Genomic DNA, 16,339 nt, shown 5'->3' with positions numbered 1-16,339 from the left:
TATCACAAATGGGTAACTGAAAGATTTTAAACACAGCAATGGCAAGATCAGATATGTAAATTAACACTATTTCTCAGGAAGTTGTAGGGGAAACCCTTGAAGGGAGGCTGCCAACTCCATCAGGGAGGAGACTGCAGCAGAGAACAAAGAAGCAGGTGCAACACCTTTGTGAGGCAGAAGAGGAAACACCCTAACATGGAGATGAAGGAAAGAGAAAGGGCAGCTAACACATTTCCGAATGGGTGGTCCTGGTGTCATCGATGAAGATGTGGAATTACAGAGAACAGCTGGGGAGGGGTGGCAGGGCTGGGTGCAGTTCGTTATTTCCTTAACTTGTTTTAATGAAACTTCTTCTTTATTAGGTGAAAGTAGCATCTCTCCAACCAAGACTGGAGGAAGACAGGTAAGGACAACTGCTGCACATAGGTTTGTATGATGCAGGTATGTCGGGGCGGGCAGTAAACAGGTGGCTAAGGGAGACTGACAGGACTGTTCCTCCGGGACATTCCTGGGACACGTGGAGGGGACAGAGAAGGAAGACTGAAGACAGAGGTGAAGAGGTGAAGATATGACCAGCCATGGTGAGTCAAGAGCCCTCTGCCTAAGGAGTGAATAACACAGCTGAGGAAGGGCGGCAGTACATCAGGAAAGACAAGGCCGTTATAAGGCAGTATTTAAATACTTACCAGTTGTGTGTCAGGTAGTCAATGCTTAAAGATTTCAGAAGAAAAGAGACCAGGGTGGCGAAGTTAAAAAAAAACAGGGGGCCAAGGCCTCTGGCAAGGATACAAATAGGGAATAGGGGTCAACAAGGGAGGGTCTGACAAGAGCACAAAAGTCTTGAATCGCAAGATTGCGTAGAAACTCCCGACTGCGTCTTTCTTCCTGTGAGGGTGATGGGCTATATCTGATAGCTGAGGAGAACCATACTGAACACCTTTCTTGGATTCTCCCTTTCGCTGACAGGTCTCCAATTCTCATTTCCATTTTAATGCAAACATGCTAACTGTTGCATTTAGGGATTTTTTTTCCCCAGTGTCCTTTTTCCCTATCAACCCTGTACATGCATCTCAAGCTAAGGCGTGTGGCAACCACAGAATCCAATTTTAGCCCTTAGAACAAGAATTTCTTATTCGACACATCAGTCACACCACCAGCTTCCCCCACAGCTACAGCTTCGGGGGCTTTCTTCTAACAGAGGGACACACTGAACATCTGCCAGCAACAGGCTCAACTCCTTCTCCAGGGCATGAGATAACAGTCTGAAATTAATGTTGTAATTATCATATGGTAAATTTCTCTCATCTTTTCAGATTTCTATATATACCTGAGCAAGCAACAGCCTTGGCTTTGGTGAAATATTCCTATCATAGGGAACAATAGGGACAGCACTTTACAAATATTAAATTGGTGCACTTAATTAACCACTTAGGACATGTCCCCACAGCCTTCTACATGTGACACCAAGCCATGAGTTTTACTGCGCTGGGACAGGAAGATGACAGGCTTGTCTTCTAGCAAGACAGACAGACCACCACTTTGCTTTCGTGTAGAGAACACGCCTTTGTGCACTCCTCTGGCCAGGTCTTGGGGAACAATGCTCTAGAAGGGAGAAGAGGAGACATGGGGAAGGCACCCACCCTCCTGAAGATTCAGGGGAAAGGGAGCAAAAGAAAAATGGAGGACCAGCACTGGTGAAAGACACTTGCTGCTAGCCCCACTCTGAAGACACAGAAGTTACTTAAATTATTACATCAGACATTTCACGACCCTCACTCCTCTCCCAGCTTCTGCTGCAGAGGCAGTGGGAGGAAGCGCCCAATCATCTGAGGGGCAAAAATAAACAAACTACATTTTCTTTTTGCACTTTGCATTGGAATTTAATCCCATGATCAGTTGTGGTTAGAGTAACATTTCAATAGTCAAAGTGGCATTGTGCTTACTATTTAGGTCCTAAATGCAGTTACTGCAAAGTTTCTATTTCTGAACAAGCTTGAGACAGCGAAGAAGAGCCTTTCATTAGAACACAAATACAAATATGACAGACATCATATTGCCAGATGACCGTGTAAAATAACCCTAGAGCAAAAAGCTCTAAAATACAGCAAAAATGCTTACACAGTACACAGAGCAGCCAGACCCACCCCGGCATCCCTCTCATTCCCTGCTCTGGAACTCACTCCTGTGTGATTTTTCTGGAGACTAAAGAATGATGCATGTTATATTCATTTAATTAAAGCTATTTGCTTTAGCTGTGTTAGACTCACAAAGACATTCCAACTATAATTTATTGACCCTTAACTGTTTTCTACCCGCCATATCCTATGAATTCCTTGAAAATAACAGATTTGAATCAGGTTTTAGAGCCATGTTATTCTAGGGATTTCACTTGGAAGTTTATACACATTTGGAAAATGACTTTGAAACCTAATGTACTTCTTTTTAATTAAAAAAAAAAAAAGCTTTCTATTTATCATGGAATTAACATTCCAGTGCAAATTGCAAAAATAAAGAACTTAGCTTTTATAAATAAGTCATTAAAAGGTTAGCTGAGAGCCGTTTAAAAAACAAAGCCATTGTATGCACAGTATGGAGCAAGCACTGATTTTTCAAAGGACTATTAAAAAATACACAAAATCTACACTTAAAAATACATAAAATGTATCTCAGAGGATATGCATGAAAGTGGTAAAAGTGGTAAGAATTATTGCTTCTAAACTATGTAAGGAGGGGTCTGGGATGGAGGTGGGGGTCTGAAGACAATATGGTAGAAAGGAGACTTCACTATCCCTTTCTGAACATCTTGTGTTTTGGACTACATTTTGTAATATTACCTATTAGAAAGTTTAGCTCATACAAGAAGTTGTCTTTTCTTAAAATTCTCTTGTTTATGCTTTAAGCAACAGGTCTGCAAGATGCCCAACAAATTAAAACTCATTAAACACTGAGCTTTTGGAAGCATTCTTCATACCTTAAGCAAACACCACTCTCCCATCCAGCTTTACACAGTTGATCTTCATTTGATGTGAGCAGCATGTGAATTTTGTAAATCAAACAGGACCCAGAAACAGAAGTCTAGGATGGAATTCCCCATTCTTCCACTTTCCATGAACTTTCTCCCTTCATTTGTGAAAAAGAGGCACTCAGCTACCTTAGAGAATTTTCAAGAAAACTGGCCCAAATGAGAAGCTATGAAACCAGCCTGTAAACTGCCAAAACTTTGAACAATCTTATTTTTGTAGTATACTATCTTCCAAATATTAGATAGGCACATATGTACCAAGAGCCATAAAGAGGGTAGGGAACCAAGATTTACCAATTAAATCAAGGTTCTTATTAACATTTTATCATAGAATATAACTGACTAATTCAAGTAGGAGTGAACATTTATTAGGACTGACTAGAAAAAACTGCTGAGTAGCAATGGATTCTTAACAGGAAATGTGGGACTAGACCATTCACCCAAAGTGACAAGACCAGAAGAAATGACAGTAGTAAAGACTGCAGCAAATATACTATCTAGAGCGGAACTATAAACTTAACTCATTTGCTCATAAATTGCCAAAGAGGAAGATGGAAGATAACTGAAGAACCAAGAACTACTTAAGATGCAAAAAAAAAAAAAAAAAAAAGAGTAAAAATCTCAATTCTTACTTAAAGGCTAGATTTATTTAAGGCATAGCTCATATTTTACTACTACAGAAAACTTTTCCTAACTTTTCCAGTTGACCCATTATTTCCTATATGATTACAGGTAATTAGATACTAAAGTATTACGCTCCATTTTAGGTGTGTATCTTGTAACCACAAAAAGATGGTATCCCCTTAAAGACAGACAGCACAAACCCCATTTGGTTAAAAATCTTCACAGCATCTACCCCAATGCATAGACTCTTGAAAAACCTTTTTTAAACTAAATCACTCCTTATTAAAGTGAAATACCATAATTTCTTTCAATGCATTTCTCTAAGAAATTCAAAAACCCTGGCTGGGCCCGGTGGCTCATGCCTGTAATCCCAGTACTCTGGGACGTCAAGGCAGGTGGATCACGACGTCAGGATTTTGAGACCAGCCTGGCCAATATAGTGAAACCCCGTCTCTACTGAAAATGCAAAAAAAAATTAGCCAGGTGTGGAGGCACACACCTGTAATCCCAGCTACTCGGGAAGCTGAGGCAGGAGAATGACTTGAACCCGGGAGGCAGAGGTTGCAATAAACCAAGACCAAGCCATTGCATTTCAGCCTGGGTGACACAGCGAGACTCCGTCTCAAAAAAAATGAAATTCAAAAACTGTCATGAGCAGACATTTTCTTTGATTTGATCAAAAAATTAATTAAACATAAATACACAACCATCACCACCACCACACACCAGCATTCTAACTTGGAAGAGGGTATAACATTTTTACTTTGGAAAAGCTGAAATGTTTCCACAGGGCAACAGTCGGGCATACAGAGTTACAGTGCAGCATATTAAACTTGATTAGAAACTTTTAAAGTTTTTGTAAATCAGCAAAGTATGATGGTGGTAGCCAGAGACTGTTGGAGGGTGAGAAAGAGGAGTTGTTCAATGGGCAGTATCAGTTTTGCAAGAGGAAAAAGTTCTACAAATCAGTTGTACAACAATGTGCATTTAGTTAATACTGCTGTACCAAGCACTTATTATTGGTTACGATGGTAAATTTTATGTTATTTTTGGTTAATAAAGGGTCTGTAAATAGGGAAAATTTGCATATTCAATTAACTAAAAAGCTACATACCTGGAAAAATATTAAAAGTCTTCCAGTTTTTACAAAGAACATCTACTTCATTTAAGTTAAGGTCCCAAGAAGCAAGTAGTCAGCTTAGAGAAAAGTACCCTCTTGTAATTTATCTAAGAATAACTAAAATTGTAATGCTACTGGGTAAGATGGCATTCCTTAAACTTCCTCCAAATCTTTTTCATAAAATGTTCTTACAGGAAGATATCTTCCAGGAAAAGTACCAATGGCAACAAAAAATAGGCAGTAATAATTTGGGACTGCGATTAGGCTTAGTTAACTTTTGTTCATACGAAAGCTCCTCTGGTACATGTCTTAAAAATAGTTCTATATGATTTATTGTGAACACAGCAGTACATAAACTCCTCACTTATTCTCCAAAAGCAATTATTTTCACATCTTTCATCTGTTGTGTTTATTTTATTTACCTCTACCTCTAAATAACATGCTTACAGTCCTACTTCTTGATTGTAAGCATTACCCACTGGCTTCCTACTATGGAAGATGATGAACATTCAGCTCTCTTTCCCCTCCCATGAAGACCTTGCTTACATATTTCTCCTATGCCTGTCCGGCCAATATTCTCCTCTCACAACTTGAGTAGGTCTAGTCCATGTTTATACTATGAAGGAAAACTTGGCAGAATCTAACAAAATGGAAAAACGCATTTACCAGGCATCAATAAGAATTCATGTTTAGCTCAAGAGATTCACACAATCACATATAGAAATATTTATAAATATACATACATACTTGAGTTAGTCCACACACATGCCTCTCCTTAATCTGTCAACTGAGAGGGCCTAGGAGCAATGATACCCCAAGCAGCAATAAGCACTCTTTGTGCTCAACTCTTCGTTTCTAATACCACTTTCCTTTAAAGAGAACCAGGGCTCCTTGGAGAAATGGCTCTCTTTTGGAGAGAGAAATGGAGAAATGGCTCATTATAGGATTGGAGCAGAAAATATACACAATGAACATGGAATGCATCTTCTAGTGCCAGAAAATAAGAAAGTACTTAGAAAAACAAAAACAAAAGCAAACTAAGATGGGTGTGTCAAATGGACACAGGACACAGCTCAAAGAGCTCTCAGTGGACAAAGGTGGAACAAAATAGAGTATTATAAATCAAAAGATGAAGTAAACATCTATGAATCAATACTGATAGAAATGCTTGAATACATACACACATTAATGAATAAATGGATAGTAGGTAGGTAGGTAGGTAGGTGGGTAGATAAGAGACAAATCTCCCATGCAGAAGAATTTCAAATACTTTAAGTAGATACTCTGTCCTCAAGGAGGGGGATGGCTAACTTCCCACTTCTTAAGTGTGTACTGTTCATATTGACTTCCTTCCAAAGAGTAAAGTGTGGAAAGGGATGGGAGGGAAATAATTTTACACTGTAAAACCTGGTAAGTGCTACCTCAGCCACGTGATCAAGGTTAACATCAACAGTCATAAGTCATGGTGACAGCATGTACTCTTGATGTAACATGACGAAAAGGGCACTTGACTTCTGTAACCCTGGTCTAACCATAAGAAAAAACATCAGGCAAATTCCAACAGAAGATAACCCTACAATATACCTCACTAGTACTCCTCAAAACTGTCAAAAATGACTGAAACTGAGAAAATGTCACAGTCAAGAGAAGCCTAGGGAGATATGAGAACTAAATGTAATGTAATATCCTCAATAAGATCCTGAAATGGAAAAGGGTCATTAGGTTAAAACTAAGGAAATCCAAATCAAGTATGGGTTGACTTTTATAATAATCAATGTTAGTTCACTAATTGTAATAAATGTATCATATTAATGCAAAAAATAATGGGAGAAACTGCAACGGTGAGGAGAATGCATGGGAACTCTGTACTATCTTCTCAATTTCTCTGTAAATCTAAAAAGTTTTCTAACATTTTTGAAATAAAAACAAGGGACTGGTCAAACTGTGGTACATCCACACAATGAAGGACTAAGAGGCCACAAAAAGGAACAGAGAATATCAAGTAATTGCTAGGATATTGTTAAGTTTAAAAAAAAAAAAAAAAAAAAAAGGCAAGGTATCCAACAGTATATGTAGTATGCTAACTACTATGTAAGGAGAAAGAAGAAATAAGAAGATATAAGTATTGCATATTTTTGCAAAAATAAAAACTGGAAGACTGAAAACTAGTAAGAAATGGTTACAACTGAAGATGGGGTAAAGGGAATTGTATGAAAAGATGGAGATAGAAGCAAAACTTCTGCATATCTTTATATAGGTTTTGACTCTTGAATACGTCAAGGTACTACATATTCAAAATATAAAATTAGTTCATAAGGGAAAAAAAATCAAACCCTAAAATGGAAAACAAACTGAAACAGTGTACCTTACCACAGAGAGAATGATTTTAAGTGAAACACAGTCTAAAGCTCAAAAAAATTAAATTTCACATACTTTTAATGTATCAGATTGTAATTCTCAAGCCAATAGGTTTGTAGCAAGATAAAGCAGGTAAATAACCATGTTCATTTACTAGAAATCATTTGATTGTTCATCTAATAGAAATGAAATAAACATAAAATTGAAGAAATAAAAATTCTTTCATGTTAAATAGAAAATGCTAAAGATAACCTGGAAATAGGAAAACCCCCACATATATGCACACACACGCAGATGTGTGTGTCTCCATCCATCTACCCACTGATGGGACATAGACACAACATCCCAGTAGCAATGAGCACCTTTAGCACCCAGATCTTGCTTTCTAAATACTATTCCCCACTAGAAAGAAAGAAGCAGAGTTCCTTAGATGAAAGGCTCTTTGCAGATCTGAGGCAGGAAAATTACAAGAACCTGGGACATCTTTCTCTTCCAGAAAGCAAAGAGATGTCCCATGACAAATGGTGTCATGTCAAGAGGATACAAAAGAGTTGGAAGGGTCTCTGGCCAATTTTGGGACAATTTTAACACAAAATTTAACCAGAGTGTGCTTGGTTGTAAAATATAGAATAAATAAAAGTCCATGAGCCCATAACAGTGACCAAAAATAAACTTTCTTTTTCTTTTTTTTTTTTTTTTTTGAGATGGAATCTAGCTCTGTTGCCCAGGCTGGAGTGCAGTGGCGTGATCTCGGCTCACTGCAAGCTCCACCTCCAGGGTTCACGCCATTCTCCTGCCTCAGCCTCCTGAGTAGCTGGGACTACAGGCGCCCGCCACCACACCCAGCTAATTTTTTGTACTTTTAGTAGAGATGGGGTTTCACCATGTTAGCCAGGATGGTCTCAATCTCCTGACCTCATGATCTGCCCACCTCGGCCTCCTGAAGTGCTGGGATTACAGGCATGAGCCACCACGCCCAGCCTAAACTTTTTTAATAAATAAAAAAATAGAGAAATATTTTTCACCGCTGTGGAGGTGCAACTACAATTTCTACTCCAAAAATTCAAATCAAAGGAAAAGAATTTAGCATTTATTCTGCCTCTTTTAGAAAGAACTGTAATTTATCACATGGGAGAAAGCCCTCATTTACAGAAGAATGCCTACATCTTGCCATTCCCAAAGAAATAACTATTCCAGGCTCAGTTCATCAACAGATGTTAAAACTTTTAGGTAAAAGATTATTAAGGAATGGAATAGCTGCAGGTACCAAAGTGTCACCCCCAACAGCCCCATTCCTTCTACTGCAGAATGGTTTTTACCAGAGAGCCAGAGTTACCTCACCAGTTAAAACCTATTTTTCATGCCTAAGCAAAGTGTGAATTTAAACTAAGCTCATACAAGCACTTCTGTCCAATCTTCAGGATTACTTTCAGCATAAACAAGGCAGATATCTCCTTTATGACAAATGAGATAGAAGGAACACTGTGAAAATGTGGAGGCAATCTTGACAAAACTAAAAACTTGTCCCTGGAATCAAAAAAGTTAGTATGCAATGTCTTCACAGACCCAAACTGCAAGTAAGCTGGTAGGCTTAGATAAGAAACCAGACTGTCAATTATGAGTTTAGCAGGACTTATTTTTGCAGTCCAAATGGCTCAGTGAATATGTCACAAATTAATTACCCACTGTGAAAGAAGGGTGGCTGTTTATTCTTTGTATTTTGGGAGTGATAAGGATAGTGGTTACAAGAGTATAGTCAACCAAGAAAAGTCTCTCATCTGACTCAAATCCCCACAAAACCTCAGGTGGCACAGAGGAAATGACTAGGGGTAAACAGAGCAGTGCCCCAGGCAGTTTAACCACGAAGCATTTTAAGCTTCTTTGAATCTATCTGTTCCCCCAAAAAAGACCTCATGCGCATGATATGTCTTGTCACTTTTCACCATATTGAATACCCAAAAATTCCTAGGCAGAATTAAGGCTGCTCATCTTGCAAGCAGTTTCATATTTCTTTCGCTAGTTTCCATGGCACCCTGGACTTTGCTTTGCTCCTCCTGTTCCCCATAGCACCCATGAGAACAAGAGTTCTGACTCCTCAGATGCTGCTCAGAGCCACCCGTCCTGTAGCCTGCTTCCTGCCAGCATCTTTCCACCTAGAGATGCTTGTTGCCTCCAGTGGCCCAGACCCACAACACACACAGGACACCAGCAGCTATCACCTCACAGCAAGGAATGAGGAGCAGGCACTCTAGTGGCAGGGGCCTGGGCAGGGATCCAGCTCCATCTAGGCCAGTAAGTTACTTAACTTCTCTGAGACTCAGGTCCCTCATACACAAAATGGAATAATAAAACCCACATTACAAGGTTACAGATAAAGTCTGCGAAGTTCCCAACAGAGTAACACAGGATAATCAATAAATACTGGCTGGTAAGAGCAGCTCTAAGTAGCAGTTGTAGCATATTATCAATGGTCTACATTTATTATGTGCCAGTCACTGTTCTAAACACTGTAAAGCTATTGATTCATTTCATTCTTAAAAAGTACTATCAGGCCAGGTGTGGTTGCTCACGCCTGTAATCCCAGCACTTTGGGAGGCCAAGATGGCTGGATCACCTGAGGTCAGGAGTTCAAGACCAGCCTGGCCAACATGGTGAAACCCCGTCTCTACAAAAATTAGGCGAGCATGATGGCAGGTGCCTGTAATCCCAGCTACTCAGGAGGCTGAGGCAGGAGAATTGCTTGAACCCAAGAGGCAGAGGTTGGCGTGAGCCAAGATCACACCATTGCACTCCAGGCTGGGCGACAGAGGAGACTCCATCTTAAATAAAAATAAATAAAAATAAATAAATAAATAAGTACTGCCAATTATCCCAATTTTTTAAGACAAGAAACTGAGGGAAAGAGTTGTAACAATAATAGTAATAATAAACCCTTCCATGGCTTTTCATCATGCACCAGAGGGAACTCACATATCCCACTCTGGCAAACAAACCTTCACACAGGCTTTCATCACCTCCCCACTGGTAAATGATGCTCAAGCTGAAGTTAAATCCTGGAGGTGCAACAAGTCAAACTATTTGATAACCTATTTCTCTGCAGACACCATCCTTCTGTCAGAAATGCCCTTCTCTGAACAACAGCCCATTCCAGCTCTGTCCTCCTAGGAAATGCCTCTTCTTGCAACAGTATACACCTAAGTCACCTCCTCTGTGAATCTCCTTGGATGTGCCAAGTTCCCTCAGTGGCTTATTCCTTAAGACTCTCTCTGTATTTTCTTCCTGTCACTATGAACTCTTCCTTCTCTATTATTTGATTGTTTGGATGCATGTTCCCCACTCATACTGCAAATACCTAGAGGGCAGTGATGACACTGTCCCATTCTTGTCCTCACTGACCAGCGGTGTCCAGCACAGGCTCTGGAGTCAAGTCTGGACACTTATGCTGAAGGGTTCTGTGCACCACTTGCACATCACCATCCTCATCCATGAAACGAGAACAACATATCTCTTTCACAGGCTATCTGAATAATAAGTCATAAAATGGACGAAATATACATAGAACCTAGCAAACATTTACTAATGAAATGGGGAACACGGCATCACTGCGCACCAGAGGAACCCTGGCAGAAAGCCAATAGACCTGGTGAGGGATTGACCAGTTTTAAACAAGCCAAAAACAAAAAACAAAAAAGAAAATCCCACAACAGCAAGGGGATGGGGCACTCCCAAGGCTGACAAGCTTCTCCAAACAACCTAGATCATTTCCCAGCACACATCAGGAGCTGATTCAACCTAGAAATGCAGTAAGCACCGTATCCCTGCTTATCACAATATCAGGGATTCCATAAGTGCTCAAGAAATGCTGTTTAACAGTGATGGCAAAAACAGCATGTAGTTATTATCAGTTGATTCAGCAACAATAAGACTCCTCATGTGGAAAATTCCTACAAATGAATGTACAAAGTTCTGTTATTTACTATAAAGTCATATTTCCTAATCTGTTCAAAGATTTTAATTGCGTAACTCAATGTGAGTTTTACTTTTTCATTTTTAAGTATTAGTTAGCCTGTTTTAAATAATTTTCTCTGGTGAGCTCAAAATATTTAAGGCAGCTGAACATTCTTGTTCTCTTAAAAATGAAACTTAATTCAACTCTAAAAATATCTGAAACCGAATATGCATTATTTCTGGCATACCCTCCTTCAAGTAGCAACATCAACTATTTCATGACATTTTCTAAACATCATGTCCACCTAAACCTTTTTTTTTTTTTCAGGTCTCACAAGGACTAAGAATTACAAACTCTTCTTTCAGGCTTCCCTAATTCCCCTCTATTTAAAATCTCTGTCCTGATGTTCAGATTTATCCAAGTTAAATATTTCATTACCCACTTTGAAGTTACAATGAGACCTCACTCAGAAACCCAAGGCGCTTCTCACTCCTCTCACTTTTGTGTATACACTGTACTGGGTATGTCTTTGCTGACTGCAAGCTCCCCAGGGCAGCAACCCATTTAATCTACATTTGAGATCTGTAACTCTGCATAATGACAGTGAGGATCTCTGTGTTGCTCCTTGTTGCTGTGAGCCCGCTTAACTTTGGAAAAAATTCCCTTCTATAAAATCAAACAGCAGTGCTTTACAGCTCTGTTCCAATGCTGAAAGTAGGAACCGAAAATAAAACATATGTTTCTATTACAAAGGAATAAAAGTCATTTCTACTGAAAACACTTTACAAATCCTAAGAACAATCATCAAGACAACGGAAGTCATAAAACCAATGCCAGAAAAGGGTGACACTTGATAGTCAATCTTGCCCCAAATGTGCTGAATGATTCTTTTTGCTATCAACGCCAGAACATAGAACCTATTACTAGAAGTTAATCTTCTGAAGTGTATGTGATTTAATCCAATTCAACACATATATATGTGTGTACTCGCTTGGCTGTATCCCTTGCTAGGAGTGTGAAACTTGCTACATTACATTATGGCTATGTCTACACAGCCAAATGCTTTCAAATATACTGTATCATTTGCTTTTAAAAGTTGAAAAAGCTGCTGAAGACAAAGGAGAATGTCAGAGGTATCAGGTGTAACAAAGTGATAGTAAAACAAGATTAGATATTCGAAAAACATGCTCTTTACATATAATATAAATAGAATCTTGCATTTTCAATTAAAATACATATAAGAATATAGAGAAAGGAACTGTATATTCACATAGGTGAATTACTAATTACAAAGGGTAGAAGAGTAACTTTGCAGAGGAAAAATCCGATAGACACCACCTTACCCAAATGATCAAAGTTATCACCACCAGTATTGGGATATGATATACTGACACATTCACACCATCACCTCAAGGCTATTCCAAGCAAAGGTATGTAACTTAAATCTATTAATGAGAAACTGGAGAAAGGAAAAATCAATGGACAGTCTACAAAACAACTGGTCTGCCTCCTTCAAAAATACCAAGGTCAAAAGAAATGGCTAATGAACTGTTCTAGATGAAAGACAACTAAAAAGACATGACAAAGGCAACACGGACGCTGGATTGAATCAAGGTTGAAAAGACTGATGTCTGGAGAAGCTAAGGACTTTGCATTAAATCACCTCGTCTCTTAGTGGCAGCACTGATAAAAGTAAAGCCCAAAGCTCCCTCTGAGATGCTAGACCTGGGAACTTAGGGGTAAACTCCTAAAATTCATACATTTTTAAAATATTTTTCTTTTTAGCCTTTGGCATGTCTTAGTTCAAAGGCTGGATACTCTAACATAAGAAATATTATTATAGGCACTTGATCTTCATGGATTTAATATTCACAATTTTAAATATACATTAGTAATCATACAAACCCATGAACTGCAACATACTGTAAATCAACCGGCTCAAAAAACAGAATCATATGTTATTTGGCTTATGGAGGAAGAGAAAATACAGCTAATGACTAAACCTAGTAATCCATCCATTATGGGTTATGCAAATAATAAAAGTTTTAATTTTTTGGTGGGGAGAAAAATAACCCTACAAAAGTCCAACCAGCCATAGTGATAAGGAAACTAATGGTAAAACTAATGAATCCAACAAGTCCAGAACATTCTTAAGTAGAAACTGGAGCTATACTTCCCTCCATTTAGTAGGGGAAACCATGTGGTCCTGGTGAAATACTCATATCTGGGATTTCCCAGAAATTACATAACCTTTCCAAATTATCAAGATTTATCAGACTGTTTTTTGCTTTTTTGTTTGTTTTTTGAGGGACAGGGTCTCACTCTGTTGCCCAGACTGGAGTGCAGTGGCACAACCCCAGCTCACTGCAGCCTCAATTTCCTGGGCTAAAGCTATCCCCTCACCTCAGCCTCCTGAGTAGCTTGGGAATACAGGTGTGTACCACCACACCTTACTAATTTTTTTGGTGGGGAGGGTTGGAGAGATAAAGACTCACTATGTTGCCTAGACTGGTCTTAAACTCCTGGGCTCAAGCGATCTTCACGCCCTGGTCTCCCAAAGTGGTGGGATTATAGGCATGAACCACCATGCCTGGCTTGAGCTCTTATTTGCTCTAAAATTGTTTTAAGTTTCAGTTGTAAAAATCATTCCTGCATTTCCTTTTTGCATTTTTGTGGCAGTCAAAATCAGATTAAACTGAACATCAAGAAAAACGCTGACAAGAACATGTTACCAAAAAAAAATATATGAAGAGAACATAAGGAATGCAGTAGTCTCTCCGCTATAGCTGGTGATAATGGAAGTTTCAAGGATTATGAATTGGGAGAAATTTTTTTAAATACATACATATACAGATGCAAAGATATGTAATCACATCTCACACACACACACACACACACACACATAAATGTTTCAGGCCTAATTATTCATTTATTTATTTTAAAAATTACTGACCACCTTGTGTATGCCAAGTACTGTATTCAGAGACTCAGCACTGAACAAATCTAGCAAAGTTCTTCATGGAGCCTGTGTTGTACTTGGGAATGGATGGAGACAGATGATCAAAAATTAATATAAAATATAACATTAGGTGGTGTTAAGAACAATGAAGAAAAATAAAGCAGCAGCAGAAGACAGTAACAGGGAGATATTTTGGCAGCAGTGGTCAGAGAAGGCTTCTCTTAGGAAGAGCGTCTGGGCAGAGACCACAGTCGAGCAAGGGAGCAGGCCCGTGTGCACCTCACAGGTGAAGGAAGAGCCGCGCCCACAGATCAGCACGACTCTGAGTTTGGAATGTGCAGGCAGGTCGCTGGCGTCGCTGAGTTACACAATCTGAGTGGGACAAGGGGCCAGGCAAGAATTCTGGGCATAAGGGTGGCGTAATTTCTGCCCTAACAGGATCATTCTGGCTACAAAGTGGAAAGCTGACATTAAAGGAACAAAAACAAAAACAAGAAGATTGGCTAAAACCCCTGCAATAGACAGGCAAAGCGGGTGGTGGTTTGGCCAGAGAGTAACAGCAGTGGACACAGAGGACCAAATTTTCAGATTCTGGTTTTATTTTGAAAGTAAAGATGACAGGATTGTTGACAGACTGAATGCAGGGTTTTGAGAGAAAGATAAATACCAGGAATGACAATTTGGCTCTTGCCTTACCCACCCAATAACTACACATAACATTTACTAAGAAGAAATGTGAGGAAGGAACAAGTTCAAGGATGGCAAGAAATCAAGACCTTGATTTGATATACATTATCTTTCAGATGCCAATTCAGACACTTCAGACGTTATCAAAGTGAAGGCAGCTAGTAAGCAATTGGATATCCAGGTCCTGGGGAGAAGTATTAATAAATCCAATGGAGACTGGCTGGGCAGTGGCTCACCCTGTAATCCCAGCACTCTGGGTGGTGCAGCTAAGAGGATCACTTGAGCCCAGGAGTTCAAAAAAAGCCTGGGCAACACAGTGAGACCCTGTCTCTACAAAACATGAAAGAATTAGTCAGGCATGGTGACACACGCCTATAGTCCCAGCAACTTGAGAGGCTGAGGCAGGAGGATCACTTGAGCCCAGAAGTTTGAGGAAGCAGTGAGTTATGATCATGTCACTGCACCCCAGCATCGGTGACTGAGACCCCCAACTCTAAAAATAAATAAATAAATAAGTTAATCCAGTGGAGATCACACACACACACATACACACACACACACAATGTAGATATATGAAGAAATATGTGTGTGTGTAAAGGCTGAATGAATGAAACTTCAAAAAGGATAACAGAGGAGAAGGGAGAAGAGAAACTTGAACATCATGTTGAATCTACTTCAGCACCACTTGAAAATTTGGTAATGAAAATGTATTACTTTAGTAATAAAAAGGGGCACTTTTTTTGTATTCCCTCAAATAAAATAAAATGCTGATGGGGGGAATAAACTCAGAGAAATATAAAGATAATAGAAGACCACTGTGAAAACAACACTAAGAGGCCATCAATGTTAACTTGTGGATTACTACCTTCCAGGACTTTTTCCTGGGCATTTCTGGGCATTTCTTTTCTAAAATACACTTTCTTTTTGCTTATTTGTTTTAACACGTGTAGGATGATACCAAACTCAAAGATGGCAGCCACAGAATTCGGACCATGTTTCTGTTTTTAATTTTAAGTGTTCATGCTTTTAGAGTGTGCTCCACTCACCATCAGGGTGCCCCTACCACTCCCCACCACTTTATACCCCAACTCATTTATCCAGGGCACCACGTGGCATCTGAAGACGTCTGTACTTTCTGTCCCTCCTCCTCAGAGATTTGTGTTTGGACTCTCCCTTACAAAACCATAAGCTGTTTTCATTTCATAAAGAATTATTTATAAACTCAATCTCTAAATGGTCATATTTATACATAATTCTTTATGTACATTTCTGGTTTAGCATCATATCTTCTACAAAGTATGTTTTAGAACCACCTCAAGAAGTCACGGTCTAGAAACCAACACAGTGGTCAAAATACTGACCATGGCCAGCATGATTCTGGACACTGGGGACTTGGTGAGAATAAGACCGATATTCCTGCCCTTAACGGGCCTTACATTTTAGTGCATGTGAGTTGGGCACAGAGTGACAGATACAAATATTTTAAACATAACTTCAGATATTGAGATGGACATTGAGTAAAATAATAACATGTGAGAACATAACCAGAAGTAGAGGGAGAGGAGATAAAGAGAGGGAATGCAATTTAGGTAGATGGCCAGAGAAAGCCTCCTGCAGAAA

At 39.3% G+C, this 16,339-nt stretch overlaps 1 protein-coding gene across 7 annotated transcripts in view; it reads right to left on the bottom strand.

The window, feature by feature from the left end:
• Positions 1-16,339, bottom strand: part of MED12L (mediator complex subunit 12L) — a 341,010-nt gene that overhangs the window by 281,663 nt on the left and 43,008 nt on the right. The window lies entirely within an intron of this gene.

The sequence above is a fragment of the Macaca fascicularis genome, chromosome 2 (assembly GCF_037993035.2).
Source record: "Macaca fascicularis isolate 582-1 chromosome 2, T2T-MFA8v1.1".
Taxonomy (NCBI): Eukaryota; Metazoa; Chordata; class Mammalia; order Primates; family Cercopithecidae; genus Macaca; species Macaca fascicularis.
This window is presented reverse-complemented; position numbering and strand designations above follow the sequence as displayed.